Source organism: Periplaneta americana, chromosome 5, assembly GCF_040183065.1.
Source record: "Periplaneta americana isolate PAMFEO1 chromosome 5, P.americana_PAMFEO1_priV1, whole genome shotgun sequence".
NCBI classification, from domain to species: Eukaryota; Metazoa; Arthropoda; class Insecta; order Blattodea; family Blattidae; genus Periplaneta; species Periplaneta americana.
The window spans coordinates 153798483-153816969 of record NC_091121.1 but is presented as its reverse complement, the minus strand read 5'-3'; positions in this window follow the sequence as shown (position 1 = coordinate 153816969).

The following is an 18487-nucleotide window of genomic DNA, read 5'->3' as shown; positions in this document are numbered from 1 at the left end:
ATTACGTGGTAATTATGTAGTAAGCATCGGCCAGGCAATCTTCCTGCAATAGAGTTCCAGAGCACATAGACTTACATTACCAAATATATACATATAATTTAATTTAATTTTGAAAATGTTCTTATGGCTAGCATATTGTGAGTCCCTTTACACTCTAACGAGAAAATATATGGCCAGGACCTCTATTGTGGGTGCTCGCCGTAACACTTTCACAATAATTTCAATTAAGAAAAACATTTAGGTCGAAATAACAAATAACGTAATGCTACCTGTCAGTGGCGGTTCCTCGGAGGAGGGAAGGGAGGAACGTCCTCCTCACATTTTTTTCTTTTTTAAAATAAATAACAAATAAAATATGTGCCTTGAAATTCGATGAAGATTCGATAATTTTTTTAATCACAGCTATAAGAAAACCTCGGTTGATCGAGTTTTAAATGACGCGCTCATATGCTGCGCAAAAACTGTGAGAAGGATGCGAGATTGTTTGTGAGGAGGAAAGTCAATCCTTTTCTCCTTTACTGCGGTTAACACACATAGACAACAGCGCACTAGCGGCCAGAGAAAGAAGCAGAGTTTTAAAGCAAGTAAATGAACGAATAGGGAGGAGATCCTCCTCTGATTCCGCGCATGGGCGGGAAATAGTGTAGCAGACATAAACCGACTGGTCGTGCAGCAAGCTCGCTACCGCTTCCACCTAGCGATGTTACATTGAACCAGACTGTAACAAATAGGAGACAATAAAAATAGCTATGAAAGACACTATAAATTTTTTTGAAATTGTAAATCAAATATTATTCATTGCACTTCATATAGGCTGCTATTCATGGTTTGAAACTTTCAAGGATATTTGAAAGTTAAAGTCATGTTTATATAAAACAAAGAGGAAGTAGTTCTACTTTGGCCCCTGAAATTCACTTCCATAGATTGTCTATTAAGCAGGGCAACAGCCAAGTTGTCAGTTTTGTACAAATATATTTTGAAATTGAAAGTACTCCAAACTACATTATTTTTAATATTAAAAAATTATTCGGCCACCGGTGAAGTGTTTTCGCTTTCCTAACAGATTATTTCCCATTCCCACTTCCGTAAAACGGTCCCGGTTACGTGTTAGTAGCTAGTCTCTTCCAACACGTGTGACTCTGTAGTGTGCGCGAAAAATGCTGCGAGGTTGTGAATTTCCTTGTTAATTATTCAACAATGAATGGAGGTGGAAACATATTATATTTCGGGCAGTTTAGGAAACTCAGTTTACAAGAACAGACTATTACTAGGCCTATACAAAAGGGAAGGCCAACCCCAACACTACCTGGTCTTACATGTATGCATGTAGGCTAATTTATAGCATGTTCCATTCAAGAAGATGTCATTTTGTGCTTTTAACATCTTTCCTCCTCTTAAGAAACATGCAGGAGCCGCCACTGCTACCTGTAACTTCTATGTAAAATTTCATGAAAATGTGTTTCATAGGATATAAGTTATTAATTTTGTCTTGCTAGATTTGCGTGCAATCGCTTTATCATTATCATTACTGTACAGTCATCATTCATCACTGTCGCAAAATAACTAAGGGTACGAGAGATTCCGTCTCCATTTGGGCTTTCACGATGAAGGTTCCATAATAATAATAATAATAATAATAATAATAATAATAATAATAATAATAATAATAATAATAATAATTTATTTTAGCTAGCAGAGTTAAGGCCGTAAGGCCTTCTCTTCCACTCAACCAGCAAAAAGTATACATACATATGTATGAACTTACAAAGAATTCAACAATTAGATTTAGATAAGAGTTACATGTATACAAGAGTTATTTACGAATTAAACAACAAAATACTATGAACTATTAATTAAACACTGAAATACAAACTATGTAGCAGAATTAAGCTAAAATACATAGAATGTTAATATATTTTAAATAATGTTAGCTAATATAAAGAGATTATTATGAGACAATTTTTAAAATACAGCACTATCAGGATGCATGTCTAAAGGAAGAAGCAACAATATAGACAGTGATAGTTTGTCAGTATTATTGGAGTGAAATGCTAAGAAGATTATCTTTTAAGCTGTTTTTAAAAGTGTTTATTGTCTTGCAGCCCCTAATACTTTGTGACAGGGAATTCCATTGTCGCGAGGTGGTTACTGTAAAAGATGATGAATAACGAGATGTTCTATGAAGAGGTATACTTAACGCGCCACAGATAAGTGATCTGATATTTACGTCGTAGTTAGAGTATAGATAAGAGAAACGAGACGAAAGGTAATTTGGTGTTGAGGTGTGCAGAATTCGAAAGAGTAAAGACAAAGAGTGTAAAGTTCTACGATCTTTAAGTCGGAGCCACGAAAGACTTGCGAAGGACGGTGATATGTCGGATGTTGCATACGTATCTGACGCACATATTCTGAACTCACTGTAACTTGACTGACAGTTCAGAACTTAGGTCACTTAACAAAACGTCACAATAATCGAAGTGCGGCATTACTAGGGTTTGTACTAGGGTAAGTTTTAGTTGTTGGGGCAAGAAGTTTCTTAAGCTACTCAAACAGTGAATGGAGGAACAGATTTTTTTATCGTTTCTTTAACTTGAAAATTCCAATTTAGATTATTATCGAAAAAGAAGCCAAGATTTTTTACGACAGATGAATAAGGGATTAGCGTGTTGTTAAGTGTAACAACTGAAAGTTTACTGTTTTTAAGAGAGTTAACTAAACGCTTCTGCCCAATAATTATAGCTTGAGTCTTACTTGGATTAAGTATATAATGTAGGGAAACAAGCAAAATTTGCTCATTCTTTCACTTCCCTTCCAGGCATCGAACTTGTATCCTCTGAGTACGTAGTTACAAACAAGTACAAAGATTAATAGGCACCATTGCAGTCTATAAGCATTGTAGTACAGAAAAAAACAAAGGACAGGAAGATGCCTGAAATCGGGTTTCATTGAAAATAAATTGGTCTTCACAATGTATAAACAATGATATTCTGTGGGCGTTTAAAAATATTGTCAACATATCTTCATAAGGTTAACATAACATGTATGGCTTAACGGCTGTAATGTCAATTTCATTTCTATAAAGCTGGAAATTTAAACAACGCTCGCTGTGTACTATTCAATAGACAAGCGTAGAGTGTTTATAAAAATGTCGGACCTTGTCGCTTATTCATATGGTTCAATAACTCCCTGGTTTCACTCACAATGAGAGGACCCCCTCGGTTCATGGAGTGTGTCTGTGTTCAGTGAACAATGCGGCTTCTTTCGGCTCAGCCCAAGCGAGTTAACTCGGCGGTAATACGTTTAACTAACTTTCGGAAAACCCCTTGATCCATTTCCGGGGATAACATATTTGGCTTGCTTTAAATTATGACCCGTTATCCCAGCGCACCCTTGAGTAGCTTTCCGCATCAGAGAGAGCTCATTTTGTGCTCCACTGTAGAAGCAACAAAAGTGCACGGAACTTAAAAGAGAATTGCTCATGAGGGTGTTTTGTTTATTTTGTAAAACAAAGTAATTGCGTCTGAAATAAATTTCCACTTTACAGTGGTTGTTAGATATGTTACGTTAGTCCATCTGTTTGCGTGAAATAAATCAGTTCGCTTTGAGAGTATGTATTTTGTGACAGTTTCCCTCATTTAACACTTCGCATAAAAATTATAAAAGATGCATATTATTAACCTTCAACATAGCATGTTTTACTATCTTTATATTTGTTCGTGTGTAGTGTAAGTTAGTACAGTAGGTATGGGTGACTTTGCAATGAATAACAAACCACAACGAATGACCATGGTGACATAAAAGATCCATCCCTTCTGCATTAATCTACTGGACTTAAATAATCATAATCAATGTCTACAGAGATCAAACGTGATATTTGTCAAATAGAAAATTTTTATTTTCAAATGTTTCACTAATTTTTAATCAATCCAGTTTAAACGTTTTTGAAAAAATGAGAGCATATTATTTAATAATAATAGGCCTAATAATAATAATAATAATAATAATAATAATACTTACTTACTTACTTACTTGCTTTTAAGGAACCCGGAGGTTCATTGCCGCCCTCACATAAGCATCGGTCCCTATCCTGAGCAAGATTAATCCAGTCTCTATCATCATATCCCACCTCCCTCAAATCCATTTTAATATTATCTTCCCATCTACGTCTCGGCCTCCCCAAAGGTCTTTTTCTCTCCGGCCTCCCAACTAACACTCTACATACATTTCTGGATTCGCCCATACGTGCTACATGCCCTGCCCATCTCAAACGTCTGGATTTAATGTTCTTAATTACGTTAGGTGCAGAATACAATGTGTGCAGTTCTGCGTTGCGTAACTTTCTCCATTCTCCTGTAACTTCATCCCTCTTAGCCCCAAATATTTTCCTAAGCACCTTATTCTCAAACACTCTTAACCCATGTTCCTCTCTCAACGTGAGAGTCCAAGTCTCAGAACCATAAAGAACAACCGGTAATATAACTGTTTTATAAATTTTACCTTTCAGATTTTTTGACAGAAGATTATATGATAAAAGCTTCTCAACCGAATAATAACAGGCATTTCCCATATTTATTCTGTGTTTAATTCCCTCCCGAGTATCATTTACATTTGTAAATAATAATAATAATAATAATAATAATAATAATAATAATAATAATAATAATAATAATAATAATAATAATATCCTTGTGATTTTCAGATGGTATGATACAATAAAAGATGAACATAATTCAGCAAGTTTACTATTAGAACCGCCACGCTGGATTTGTTTTAACTTGTGCAACTGGGTTCGATTTCCAGTGTACCCCCGATTTATAACTTGTGTTGGGCAAGCCGTCGTTCAGGTAACACAGGAGTTTTCTTCGGAAACTCCGATTTCCCCTTGTGACATCTCAAGAAATCTCCATTATCATCTCATCCGATTGCGGGTGTAGCGTAGACCAGTCCCCGATGTCGCACCCTGGGCAACAACTCTGTCGGTAAATTGGTCTACACAACTAGCTTAGGTGAATGAAGAACAGTCAGTTTTTTTTTCAAATGTTTAATACCCTCTTATTCGGTAACTATTGCGTGTAGGATTGTGATTTTTGTCCATATTGTTAGGAAATCTGATAAAGAATAATTTATCCCTCTGGCGTATTTCAATAGCGTAGACGGTTTGCGTGTAAATTTAACTTAAAAAACATTAATTTCAAGGCACTGGACGATGCGAACAGATTGTAACGTCGAGCCAGAGAGCAGTTCATCTAGCGAGACACACCGAGTTCGTTGACCTCTTACATCTGTATTACGAGAACAGTGTGTTAGCGGCGATGTTGCCAGACTGCTGAAACTTCAAACTTAATTTTCTAATTAACCGTGGATTTAATGACAAAGCGTAATATAGGTTCTCTATAATTTAAGTGTAACCTATCGCCCCTTTCAATTAGGAAGTTTATTTCACTTCCACCCTCTAGGGTAAAGGTGCCTAATTCCGTGATACCCCTAATCCCGTAATAAAATTTCAATTGACTGTCAAGGAGTTGTGGTCTCTGACTTTTAAGTTTTCGAAATACCTAATAGATGCCAGAAGATGTCTTCTTTTCAATTCTATTGACTACCCGCCTTTTGAATAGAAGCAGTCGACTGCAGAAGCTTTTGTTTAGTGAAAGGTAGGTGGTTGACCAGTAAGTTTTTCTTTCTCTTGTGACCGCTCCTGAAGAAATATTTTATATTTGAGGTAAGAATTAATATAGCATTATCAAAATGATATAGTGCTGTAGATTATAGTCAGCTGAATCAATGTGTATGATTATTTAAACATTATGAGACAATAACAATGCTACAGGAGCTTTGCCATTTTCGGATTTATTTTCATATTTCTCCTTCCTGGCTCACTCGACCAGTGATGCCAACGCTAAATTGTGAAAATTAATGTCTATGAAAGAAAATAGTTCGTGGACATAATAATAGAAATGTTATAAAAAAACATCAATTATAATTATAACAAAATAATAGGGCATATATTTAATTTAATTACTGCTGTTGTTGGGAATATAAATGTGTTATAATTCAATTTATTAAAATTTAATTTTGTATTGAATTTAACTTTCAATTTATTTTTTATAATATATTAATATGTAATATGTATTCCTGTAGTTACACAAGTATTTTCTATGAAATTTTTCACTTAAGCCCTTTTTATATGTTTTAATTTTTGCTTAATCCATATTAAAACAATATACCATGACTTTAATGTGTTTTTCCAAATACACGTTTGTTTCCTGAGCATTTAATGAGGATTATTTTAGAATCACGGAATTAGGAAACCACTATCACGGAATTAGGAAACCACTATCACGGAATTTGGATCCCTGTCACGGATTTAGGAGCCACTGTATAACAATGAAGAATCATATATTATATACCAAACTTGTTGACACTGAATATTGTAAAAACTGTAGCTAAAGATCCAAATAACGTCATTTAGGTGTTATTTCAAATTTATTTATTACAATTTTGGCATAAATATAGACTTTATTAAATATGTCGCGAAATTAGGCAACCTTACCCCATATGCGAGGTCAAAGTTAACAAATAAAATATTTGCTAGAAACAGGATAAGTTTGAGTGTGCATTAAAAAAAAACTCGAAATGTTTTACAAAAGCTGAGATAGCATGGGGAAACCCTTACTGTATTTGAAAATCTGTGATAAATTACATTGCGACATTTTTCAAGAATCTGTCCAAGAGTACGTAAACATCCAATTTTCTTTCACGATAAGTCGTCATTTGATGGAAGGCTGCCCTTGCCGTGTCATGAATTCATATTTTGTAGAGATTTCTTGTCAAACAACGCAACCAGAAACTTTTTTTGGTTTTAATTATAACTCGTATCATAACCCTTTGGGTCAGATGTTTTCCTATAGATACAGATATCATAAATTGCAAAACAAAGTTAAACTTTCGTTATAGGAAGAAATTTCTTTCAGCTCATGAATACAATGTTATTTCTTTCAACTTTCTACCAGTATCGTTGTCCCAAGATCGTTCTTGTCAATTTATAGCTGAATTTCTTCTTCTATTAAGGGCCAGAATATGACCCTATTCTGACTTCATTCAGTTATCATTTCATACAGGGTGCGAATTAAGATTTCTGATGAGGAGGGGATAGAATTCTAGATAGAGAATACCATACATAAAATTATTATCCTCATTCGATACGGCTCAACGCTTGGTCGCACTGAGTTGCTTGTCTTGCATCTTGACCATAATAATAATAATTATATCCTGAGCAGACTTAAGATAAGATATGTAATTCCTAAGTTATTGATTGTTGTCAGCTTGCCGGTGATGATAATACATCATTATTATTTTACTTTATACTGTACTTTATAAAGTATACTCGAATTGAAACAATTATATTTTGTGAGGGGGATAGAAGTTATTCCTGGCAGGGATGTTAATATGGATTTATGAGAGGGGGATAACTTTCCAAAAGGGGTGAACTCCCCCCCCCATCTCCCCCGTTAATTCGCATCCTGTTTTCATATGGTATCCCAAGTCTTTCCTTGTCTGAATTTACAGCGTGTTACGAAAATAAGTGCGAATATTTTTAGTAACAGAGGACAATGACAAAAATGGAAACTCTCTTACGCATTCCGGCATATCTCGTAGTGTTCTTATGCACCGAAAAAGCCCTATTTTTAGCTTAAATAGTATCATTTTAGTTTTGCGAAACACGTCAATAGTTAATGACATCTCGTTGAGCATTAATTGAGCAGCTATATAAAGTACTGTGTAGCTGGGTTTCAAAAGGTTGCTAACGGAAAGAGAGATAGATAGATAGATCCGTTCTTCAACATGGCGATATGTGCTTTCATACGATACAGAAAAAATGACAGTGGATTTATGAAATCCCTTGCATTGCTTGAAACATCTTTCTTCTTGCTATATCATAAAATTAAATTCACAGCTTTTAGATTTTTCTCTTGCCACAGACTGTCACGCACATTAAAAATATAACCCAAATGATTGAACTGATTGTGTTCTTTATTAAATTAACTAAAATGTTCTTTATAACACTATCTTTCTGTAACATTAATCTCGTTTCATAGCTCATTTCCAAAACGTCTCTTGTCCACTTGATAACGAAAATGAGCTTCCTGTGTCCATGCACTCTTTAATAAAATTATAACTCTACATACAACTATCATAATTTGGCTTCAGAACACCCTCTAAACCACAAAAATCTTGTGTTAAAAGTGACAATTGGAATCAAACTGACTCTTGTTAGCAGCAGAATTTGCGACAAAATATTAGTTCCAGCTTTGGAATCGAAGAGTCTCATGTTTCCAACCTCTATGGTTTCATTATGTCTCTTGCGTAGGTAGTAAGAAATTTTAGAAATAAAAACGTTTTTGTGATTTCCCACAAAGTTATAGCAATGGACAAGAATCGTTTTGAAAATAAGCTCCTCATTTACAGTTGATGTATATGCATTATTTATAGCTATTATAATTTCTTTAATTGTTTGTCGTTCCTTTTTGCGTTATCTACACTCCATCACTCGTTCTTTTCCACTCTCTTTTACACGTTTTGATTTTACCGATTTGATATTTTTACTTTCATTATTATCTTGTCTTTTTCTTTTGGAACGAACACGCAAGTACTCTGCTTCCAACATTGTCGCGTCTACAACAAATTAATACTGACTCTTGTAAAAGTTATCAATTTCAACCTTCACATAGATTCTTCCATTTTTTAAATTCTGAGTACCCAATCTTTCTTGTGTAAGTGTAGGCTACTGGTCTAGCTTGTGCTTGCACGACCGACTATTATCTTATTAGCGTATGATGTTATTTTATACGCATTTCATTTGAAAACTGCCATCTATCGGCCGATGCAATAACGAAAGCAAAGTTGCTGCCCCTATAAACTACTTCTAGGAATATTTTATCTTACTCATCTTACACAAATTAAAGTATTGCACAGTTTCCCAGTTTGTAGGTCGAATATTAATTTAACACATCAAAATAAGCTTCGGAGAAATTTTCATCAGGGATTGATTTTACGTATCATCTCTCAATAAATTAACACGCTATGTACTATTGGTCTAATTGTGACATTTTAAACTGTTATTCGTATCGCATAACAAAAATGTGCATCCCATCTCATTCTGTTTACATAAGATTATTATTCCTTATGTGACTGTGATCGATTTTTCTTTATGTTTCTTAATTTTCCAGCTCTTACTGATCAAAGATATAGGCTACTATATTTTTCTCAGTGATTGGAGTATGTAGTATAAATCATGTTTATGTAGTAACATGCTATGAAACTTTAAGTTACTTTCTTTCTTTTACAGGTAAGCAAACGGATTTTTGCTACTTTTTTTGGAATGTACCAGAAAGGTAAGAAGGCATTTTTCCTTATCAGATGACGTGTTTGGGTGAAGAAAATAAGTCGGCATGTCGGTGTTGGTTTCATGTTTCATACACAAATAATATCAGCAAATAATATCAGCACCTTTATTCAGACATGTTTAATGAACTCTCCTTCATTATAGACTTCAATGATTTTGCGATTTCAAAGCAATAACTTAACTTGATGAAATTTTATTTGACTCATATCTTGTTTCATCATATTTTAGTACCGAAATTAATATTTGAATTTAGTTTTTTTTTTGTAATGTTTTAATTGCTTCGCCCCTTCCAGCCCTACGAAAAGAAAATTATTTTTATCTTTGTTTTCTACTGTTCACTTACTTGGATATGTTCATCTTACCTATGATTTCGTAATAATGATTATGACATGTGTCGTAATGTCCCTCGATGTTTAATTTATGAATGCTTATTAGAATTGTAGAACCAAGAGGCGTCTACGTTGTCACCATGTGCACAACAAATACTGTTCCTCCCATTCTTCCTTAAACACACGTTTCCGAAGAGACGTTGAAGGTTTTGAGAAAGAAGTAATCTAAATCTAATCAGTAACCGCCACTGATAGGTGCCTGTGTGCTGGAGTTGTAGGGGAGTTGGATGGAAGGGAGGGGGTGAAGCAAAGAAAGTTTACTGCACTGCTCCTGCGACGTCACTATTGCTAGTGATCACGATGACATTTTTGCCGATCCCTGCTCTATGGTATCACAGGGAGTTACTCTGAAGAGATATTTGTGTGGTCTCAGCTGAAGTGTTGTCCTGCAAAGCAGAGAACGTAGTGGGTTATGAAATATTTTACCATAACCTTTTCATGGAGCTTTTTCAGTTAGCAACAGGATGTCCCGCTTTATTTCTTTTCCGAATGAAGTCAGACTAATTATTTCCATTGTCCCTTAAAACAGTGTTTCTCAACCACCGGGCCGCGGCCCGATACCAAGCCCTGGCATCAATTATACCGGGTCGCGAGGTATTTTTCTGGAAATATTCTTAGGAAAATAATTTTCGTGATTTTATCGAAAATCGCATATTCAGATCGTCTCTAAACTCTAAAATCTAACTAAAATAACATCTGTGTAGCAAAACTCAGTGACCAAGCCACTTATTCTTTAAAGATCGAAAATTTTTCAGAATTTTCAACATTCGGAAAAGTGGTCTCCCCACACTTCCAGTAGAAATTTCAGGTGCTCCAACAGAAATAGATGTGGTTTTAGCAAAGTACACTTTCTGAGGAAACTTCACCTCTCCTTTCAACCAACTATTACACATTGTCAAGAATCGTTTTTCAGTTCCGATGCATTGCTTCCAACGTTTATCAAATTAACGTTTAAATACACTTTAAACATGTTTTAATATTGCGCAGAATGCTTTTAGAACACTCTTCTGAGCCATATTTTTTCAGCACATATGTATTCATATAAGCCTTTGGATGGTTTTCCATGCAGAACGTCGTAAAGCTCCTGGCGAGTCACAACAAAACGCGAGACCTGCTCGTTCCCGCCTAAAAATAAATAATATTTTAAGAAAAGAGGCAACTGCGGGCAAAAAGTGATAATTGCATATGCCATATGGTAATAGAAACATGTAGCTACCATACAGAACCAGAAAGAAAATTTAAACAGACTTATAATTTTTTATGTAAATTAGAATGTATAAATGTAAAATGTTTACAATACACTGCTCATTTTTCTTGAATAATTAATTTAAAATTACTTATACTATGAATATACTTTTTAATAAATGAAATAATAATAATACTTACTTACAAATGGCTTTTAAGGAACCCGAAGGTTCATTGCCGCCCTCACATAAGCCCGCCAGCGGTCCCTATCCTGTGCAAGATTAATCCAGTCTCTATCATCATACCCCACCTCCCTCAAATCCATTTTAATATTATCCTCCCATCTACGTCTCGGCCTCCCTAAAGGTCTTTTTCCCTCCGGTCTCCCAACTAACACTCTATATGCATTTCTGGATTCCCCCATACGTGCTACATGCCCTGCCCATCTCAAACGTCTGGATTTTAAGTTTCTAATTATGTCAGGTGAATAATAATAATAATAATAATAATAATAATAATAATAATAATAATAATAATAATAATAATAATAATATACCTGTGAGCATAGATTCCATTTGTTTTCCGTGTGAAAATATAGTTTCTTGCCTTCAAATTTATAGCTGTTACCTCACGACTGAACGCTAAAAACCGGCTCCTCCGCGCAGACTGCTCATACTACGCCAATTTATACTTTCCTTAGCCTATGTTGCGATATTGAACGTACTGTAAATTATTCTTAGTCAACTTCAGTTTCATCATCTATAGCAGTCATGTCAACTGATGTCCATAGGCGCAAGCACGCGCTTTATAGCTCAGAAGAGCTTGAGCGCTTTACAGCGGAAAGGAAAGAGATGAAAGAGGTGGTATATGCCGCTCGGTCGAGCTATATTCAGGGATGGCCAGCACTGATTCAATGGATAAAAGGAAGGGAGCTTATTAAAACTGTATCCAGGAAAAGTATAAACGTATGCCTATTATAAGAAAGTGAGTTTTAATTTTTTTTTGTTCATTTTTCACAAGTTTGCTTTTTTATTCAAAAGGAATATTTTCTCAACTTTTTTACAGAAAATTGTCAGATATGTTTATTTAGTAGCCTTACAGGTCCTGAAACAATGTTTTCGTAAATCTAATATATCGTAAAATGTAATATTGAAGATAGTGTATTGAAAATTTTGAAAATATTCGCATGGAAAATGTTTGTAAGAAAATTAATTAACAAAGGAACTACTTCAATAATTTCAAGGGAAAAATTGTTCCGGGGCCGGGTATCGATCCCGGGACCCTTCTCTTAGCACACGAATGCTCTACCTCGTCTTGTCAGCCCATTTGAGTTGTGTGGATATAAAGGGAAGAATTGTGACGGTGTCGTGTATGGTTCCTGGGGTAGCTCAGTCGGTAGAGCATTCGTGCGCTAAGCGAAGGGTCCCGGGATCAATACCCGGCCCCGGAATAATTTTTCCCTTGAAATTATTCAAGCCTGCTTCACAGGGAGCTTCTGCCTGAAAGCCAGATTTGCAAAGTAACTACTGTTACATTATAAACAAAATATATGTGCCCATGTGTTGTAAAAACGTCAGCTCTATAACTTCAGCAGATTTCGAGAAAATTATTTAATATTCTGATGATGGGAAGTTGCGCACCAGTATCACCTTAAAAACATAATTCGATAAGAGTTTTGTTTTGTAATATTAGTTACAGTTGAAACATATACCTGGTAGTTTTGCTTTGTACTATAATATTGTTTTTATTAGTTTATTCTTTACTTTTATAAGGCTAAAGATACCATCAATATCAATTCCAATTACCATGTCATACTATATCTCTTTCTTTGGAATATCACTTTCTTTATGGAGGATGTGTTTCATTCACTTAGTATAGTATAACTGTACTACTATGGAATTTATGTGAATATTCCTTCTTAATTCTTTATTATGTTATTAACGTCTAAAAACACAACTGCAATATTAAGAAATTGGTGTTAGTAGGCTAACTTATGTTTTACGGACAATATAGAAAATATGAAATAGGAAAAAGCCATATAAAAATAACGACATCAAATTTCACGTTCCGTTTGAAGTTTGTGCACCACTGTTTTCTTAATCCAACAGGCTGCTTATTCATATACAATATACATAATTCTTCCTCTTCCATACCTAGCGCTTGATTCCCAAGCACGACGTCAAGGTCAGAAAAATGCGCTTGCGTTGACAGCACTGTTCTATAGGCATAGGATAACATTAACAAATAGGTAAATTATGATTTTCTCGACATGTAAAAAATATTTTTTTCCCCCTCAGATTCGAATTCTGCTCCACTGTGCACTAATACTCTTTAAGTCGTAAGATTACGTTCGCTATACTTAATTATTAATACTTTCATTAGTAAATGTAGCCTATAAACTTAAAAAAAAATTGGAAATGCATTTATAAGTAATTATGTTGAGATTGGGCCCTCGTATTAAAGAACAGTATTTTACCTGGGCGTGGTCTCTGAAAGGTTGAGAAGCACTGCCTTAAAATCACTTCTCAACATCTGATCATATCCTTTATACTTGAAATAAACAACACATTTATTATTTAAAAACGTATCTTGGTACTTTGGACACCCTTGCACTGGCATCTGTAAGACATGTGTGTTTATAAAATATGTCTGTGGCACTATACTTCTGTAATAGTTAAAACTGGTAGCCCACAGGCTATGTCCGATCGAAGAGAAAACGTAATCCGTCCTGAGTAGAAGTAATTCTTTCTGTAACGAGCAAGCCATCAAAGGAATAACTTGACCACTATCAAATAAGTGGTATGCGCAACATAAGTTTTCGTTTATAGGCGATAAATTTGATAGTAGTTAAAAATGGTGGCTCTTGAGTCAAGTCAGACGAGAAAAAAAGATTCTATTCTCTCAAGAATTAATTACTGTCCTAGCTGTTGCTTCTTTCGACAAAATCAACCGGTCAGAGAGCTAAATAAATGGCATGCATGCGTGTGTACTGTTAACTGTATTCCAGTGCTTTGTAAAGCCGCCTTGTTATCGTCATTGCATAACTTGTAATGTTATTAGCATGATTCCCTCATTGCTCTGCATTCTTGTCTTAAATTCATCTTGATGTAGTCTAATGCGATATCAGTTCCTAGAAATTCATTACACTGTTTAGAGTTTATAAGTGACATTTTCAGATGTTCGCACTGTTGATTAGTAGCGGTTTCACATGTCCGGTCAAGTGGCTATTGAACAACGTTACATTCCAGAATGCTTATCTGTTCATTTGATTTTTCTCCCGTTATTCGTTAAAAGCCGCATAAGAAGAAAACTGAAAACTGATGACTACTAGAAACCAAATGAGAGTACGACTTTCCACAGGATAAAGTGTTCCTGTGTGTAAGAGCCAGTTTCTCCAAGGACTGTTAGAATACTTAACAACTTTTAAACTCTAAACAATTTGTTAAATATAGCGTATTAAACTCGTTTGTAATGTTATTTAGTTAGTACATTCTTAAAAATTAAGAGCTAAAGTAACATTATAAACTAATTTCATAAATGAGAACACTACAATGCGACCAAAAGAGGTTAACTCTTTTCCAATCAGGATTCTGTACCATATTATTGTTCACATAGGGATTTTGGAATGGCGTTACTGATAAAAGGTGTTTGAGAAGAATAAGCCAGTAGAGTGCGGTGTATCCAGAGCCCTGTAATAGAGAGAAAATCTCCATTGCTTCTTATTCACCTTAACACTTGTTTAAAACTTAAAACTTTCTAGTTGAAACGTTAATAGTAATATGCGTTACAAGAGCGGTATGTTGAAGTTTTCATGTTCGAGGAAAAAATTGAAAAAGCGAAACGTAGTTGAGCTTTTTTAATTTCCGAGAATTGAAAGAAAACATACCGCTCGTGTATCATACATTATTTTGTGCGAAGATCGTTTATTACATACCTGCAAGAGGAATTTCTAATTAGTTGCAATGAAATTTCCATCTTGGTTTCTGTTCAATGACGGCAAATTTGCAAAACAAAAATATCTATCTTCAACATTGTTGCTTTAAAATATTTTCTGTGTTTATTATACTCCAGCAGGCCGTGATATACGTCTGTCTTCCCCCCCCCTCCCCAGTCTATAAATGCGAACTTAAAACAAACGGTAAGGTTATGTAATGATTTATTTTTCATTTTAATATTTTAACAATATTATTTATATAACATATTGCAGTAATAACATCGGCAAGTTTGTTGATTTTTTCACGGCTTCCTTAATGTTACTTGCATCACGAATGCAGTAACTTTAGTAGAGTTGTAGAGTTTACTTAATTTTTGCAAATATTTAAAAACAATAATTAACATTGCAATTTAGGTGAAATTGCAGTGGTAAGTTTCCAATTTATAATTATTACTATATTGAACGTCTCTAAAAATGATGTGTTAAAAGCCTAAAGCAGTAAAATCAATATGTCACTTAAGCGGTAAGAAGAGGGAAATTGTTATGTGTGTTAGGTTGGGAATACTGAATGTGGAATTTTAGACTTTCCGCTGATTGGTTTTGTGCGGAAACCAAGCAAATACGCACGATCTCGCACAAAAGTTTTTACAATGAACACATTAAAGCTATAACTAAACCCTACATCACATCAATTTACACTGAATATATGTAGCCTATTACCAACAACAATCACGACTACAATAACACAGACACCGGCGTGGCTCAGTCGATTAAGGCGCTTGCCTACCGGTCTGAAGTTGCGCTCGGGCGCGGGTTCTATCCCAGCTCGGGCTGATTACCTGGTTGGGTTTTTCCGAGGTTTTCCCCAACCGTAAGGTGAATGCCAGGTAATCTATGGCAAATCCTCGGCCTCATCTCGCTATCACCAATTTTATCGACGCTAAATAACCTCGTAGTTGATACAACGTCGTTAAATAATCAACTAAAAAAACTACAATAACATAGAAACAAATATAGAAATACTACACATCACACCAAGAAGTCCACAGTTAAACATATTAGAACAAAACGAATTATACAAGCACACAATTATACATCCACAACATATACGTAATACACAATTGGACGGAGTTACGCAATAATAGACCAATCGACAATTTGAAAAAAATGAGGCATTTGCACAAATCTGTTGATGGCAGGCTAATTTAAATCGGAAAAAAACCAAGAATACGATATCTGAATTTTGCTGCTATTTATAAGCAAAAATTCATTTATTTATTTTGCTTTGAAATATTACTCGTAATTCAACTGCTGGTCTCTTAATAAAAATCAGTTAGCCTTTTTTGGTATTATTTGTGTTATTTTTTTTAATAGTATGACTGTCATAATACTTCTTGGATAAAATGTTTTATAAAAAAAAAACAGATTTATTTCAATGGCCAATATTTCGAAACAGGTTTTTGGCGCTTGGTCTCTTACTGCTTAACGCCGTCCAATTACAATTCAATACCCATACATTATTCGATACCATAATACAGCCGCGGCGAAAATGCGACTCACGAGCACATTGTGACTCGCAGTGCTTTTCTCTCGCTTCCTACCTACAACCCCCACCCTCTCACTCACTGGAGTTAAACTCCGTTCTATTTGTATTTGTCTCGGACCTGCGAGTGGCGTATCGTCGCAATGTCTCTCTCGAAACCATGTACTTCTATAAAAAAACGAAAGTTTCAAGTAGGATGGGAGGATGCATTCTTTTGCTTACAATATGATGAAAATATTAAATGTATGATTTGTTCTCAAATATTACTAGAAAAACGGTTGTATAACATAAAACGGCATTATAAGTTACTACATGTTACTGATGAAATATTAAAAGGTTAAGTGTTATTATTATTATTATTATTATTATTATTATTATTATTATTATTATTATTATTATCATCATCATCATCATCATTATCATCTCTTTACGTCGATTCTTTTACAGCAAATGTACGAATAATGCGGTTAGATTTTCAATTTAAACTCACAGATTTACAATGTGACGTTAAATGAAAGCTAGATGTAAGGACTTGACGAATTTTGAACTGTTCAAATCTTTGGAAAAAAATAAATATTTGAAGCTTCGTTCTTTCGCTTGCTCTGTTGAAGCCATGTTCGCTGTAACTTACGTTTGTGAAAAATTATTTTCAACAATGAAAATAGTAAAAATCAAATTTAGATCACGACTGACAGACAAATACCTTCGTGATCAACTACGATTGGCAGTAAGTGACATAATTTCTGATTTTGAAACTTTGTCGCAGAGACATTCTGAAGACAGTTAATTTTAGGTTGTGATAATGTGTCCTATGTTTTCTTGTTCATTTCTTTCTTCGTTACACTTCCTAAACAACTTCCCCTTCGGTTGTCCGCCTCCCTCCATAGGTGCTATGCACGTTGCAGCTTACACAGTGGCTCGGCGCACCATGGCCTTTTCGCCACGGCTGCCATAATACATGACATACAAACAACCACCCCCACCATAAGAGTAACACACCCCCACTCCTACAACTGACGAACGCAAACGCCGGAAATCAAGATTAGCTGGAGCAGCAGTAGTTCGAAAGACACTGAAGATGACACCACACCGATGTCGAAACGGCACTCGTCTATCATAAGGTACATAACCTCTTTAAAATTATAACACTTTTAACGTTTCAACTAGAAAGTTTTAAGAAAATCTCCTTTTAATGAATGCCAGAAAGGTCTTCAATCTACGGTATGAAGAAACTCTGTTTAAGCTAACATGATCGGAAGTCTGGATTCCAGAATAGATTCGTTCGGTGTTCTATCGGAAAATAAGCTATGCGTCGGAGGTGTTTCACAAGGGAGAACATTTCAAACTCTTATCGGTAATCGAATCCCGACCTACGAGCGATGCTGGTTTATTGGCAGAGTTCCTAGCACTCGCACATTCTTCATCGCATAACTTAAGAACCGTTAAATGCGTAACCTCACATGGTACTTGCTTATGTACATACAATCTATTGCACTTCGTAACATCAGAGGTAAGAAATGAAGCCAAGTTTTAAGTTCGTAGAAAACTCCACGACTTCATTGGGCTGCTTGTCTTTGAAGTGAAGTAGTAAGGCCACAGACTAGTATATACAGTCACGAAGCTCAATACGTAGTAAATATGCATCCATAGATGGTTGCTAACCACTAGGATCGCTACTATCGCCTCAGACAATGTGAAATAGTACCTATTGTTCCTAGTACCCTCATAAATCAACCTTCGTAACTGTATATGACTGTGGTAAGGCCGTGTCTCAAAGCTACGTTTACAACTGAAGTGAACTATAATCTTTTCGCTGCAAGAAAAATCCTAATGTAAACAGTAGCACGTGACTGAAGTGAGGCTTCATTGGCCGCTGTTTGACGCCATAGATTCTCAGTACGTGTTCCCGCCCAATGTTGTACATTCTGTTTCATGTTAAACATTTCCCGTTACTCGTCAAGTAGGCCTAACCTCACTACTATGCATTCGTTTGCTTAGGAAACATTTATTTTATAATTACTGTAGTTAAATTT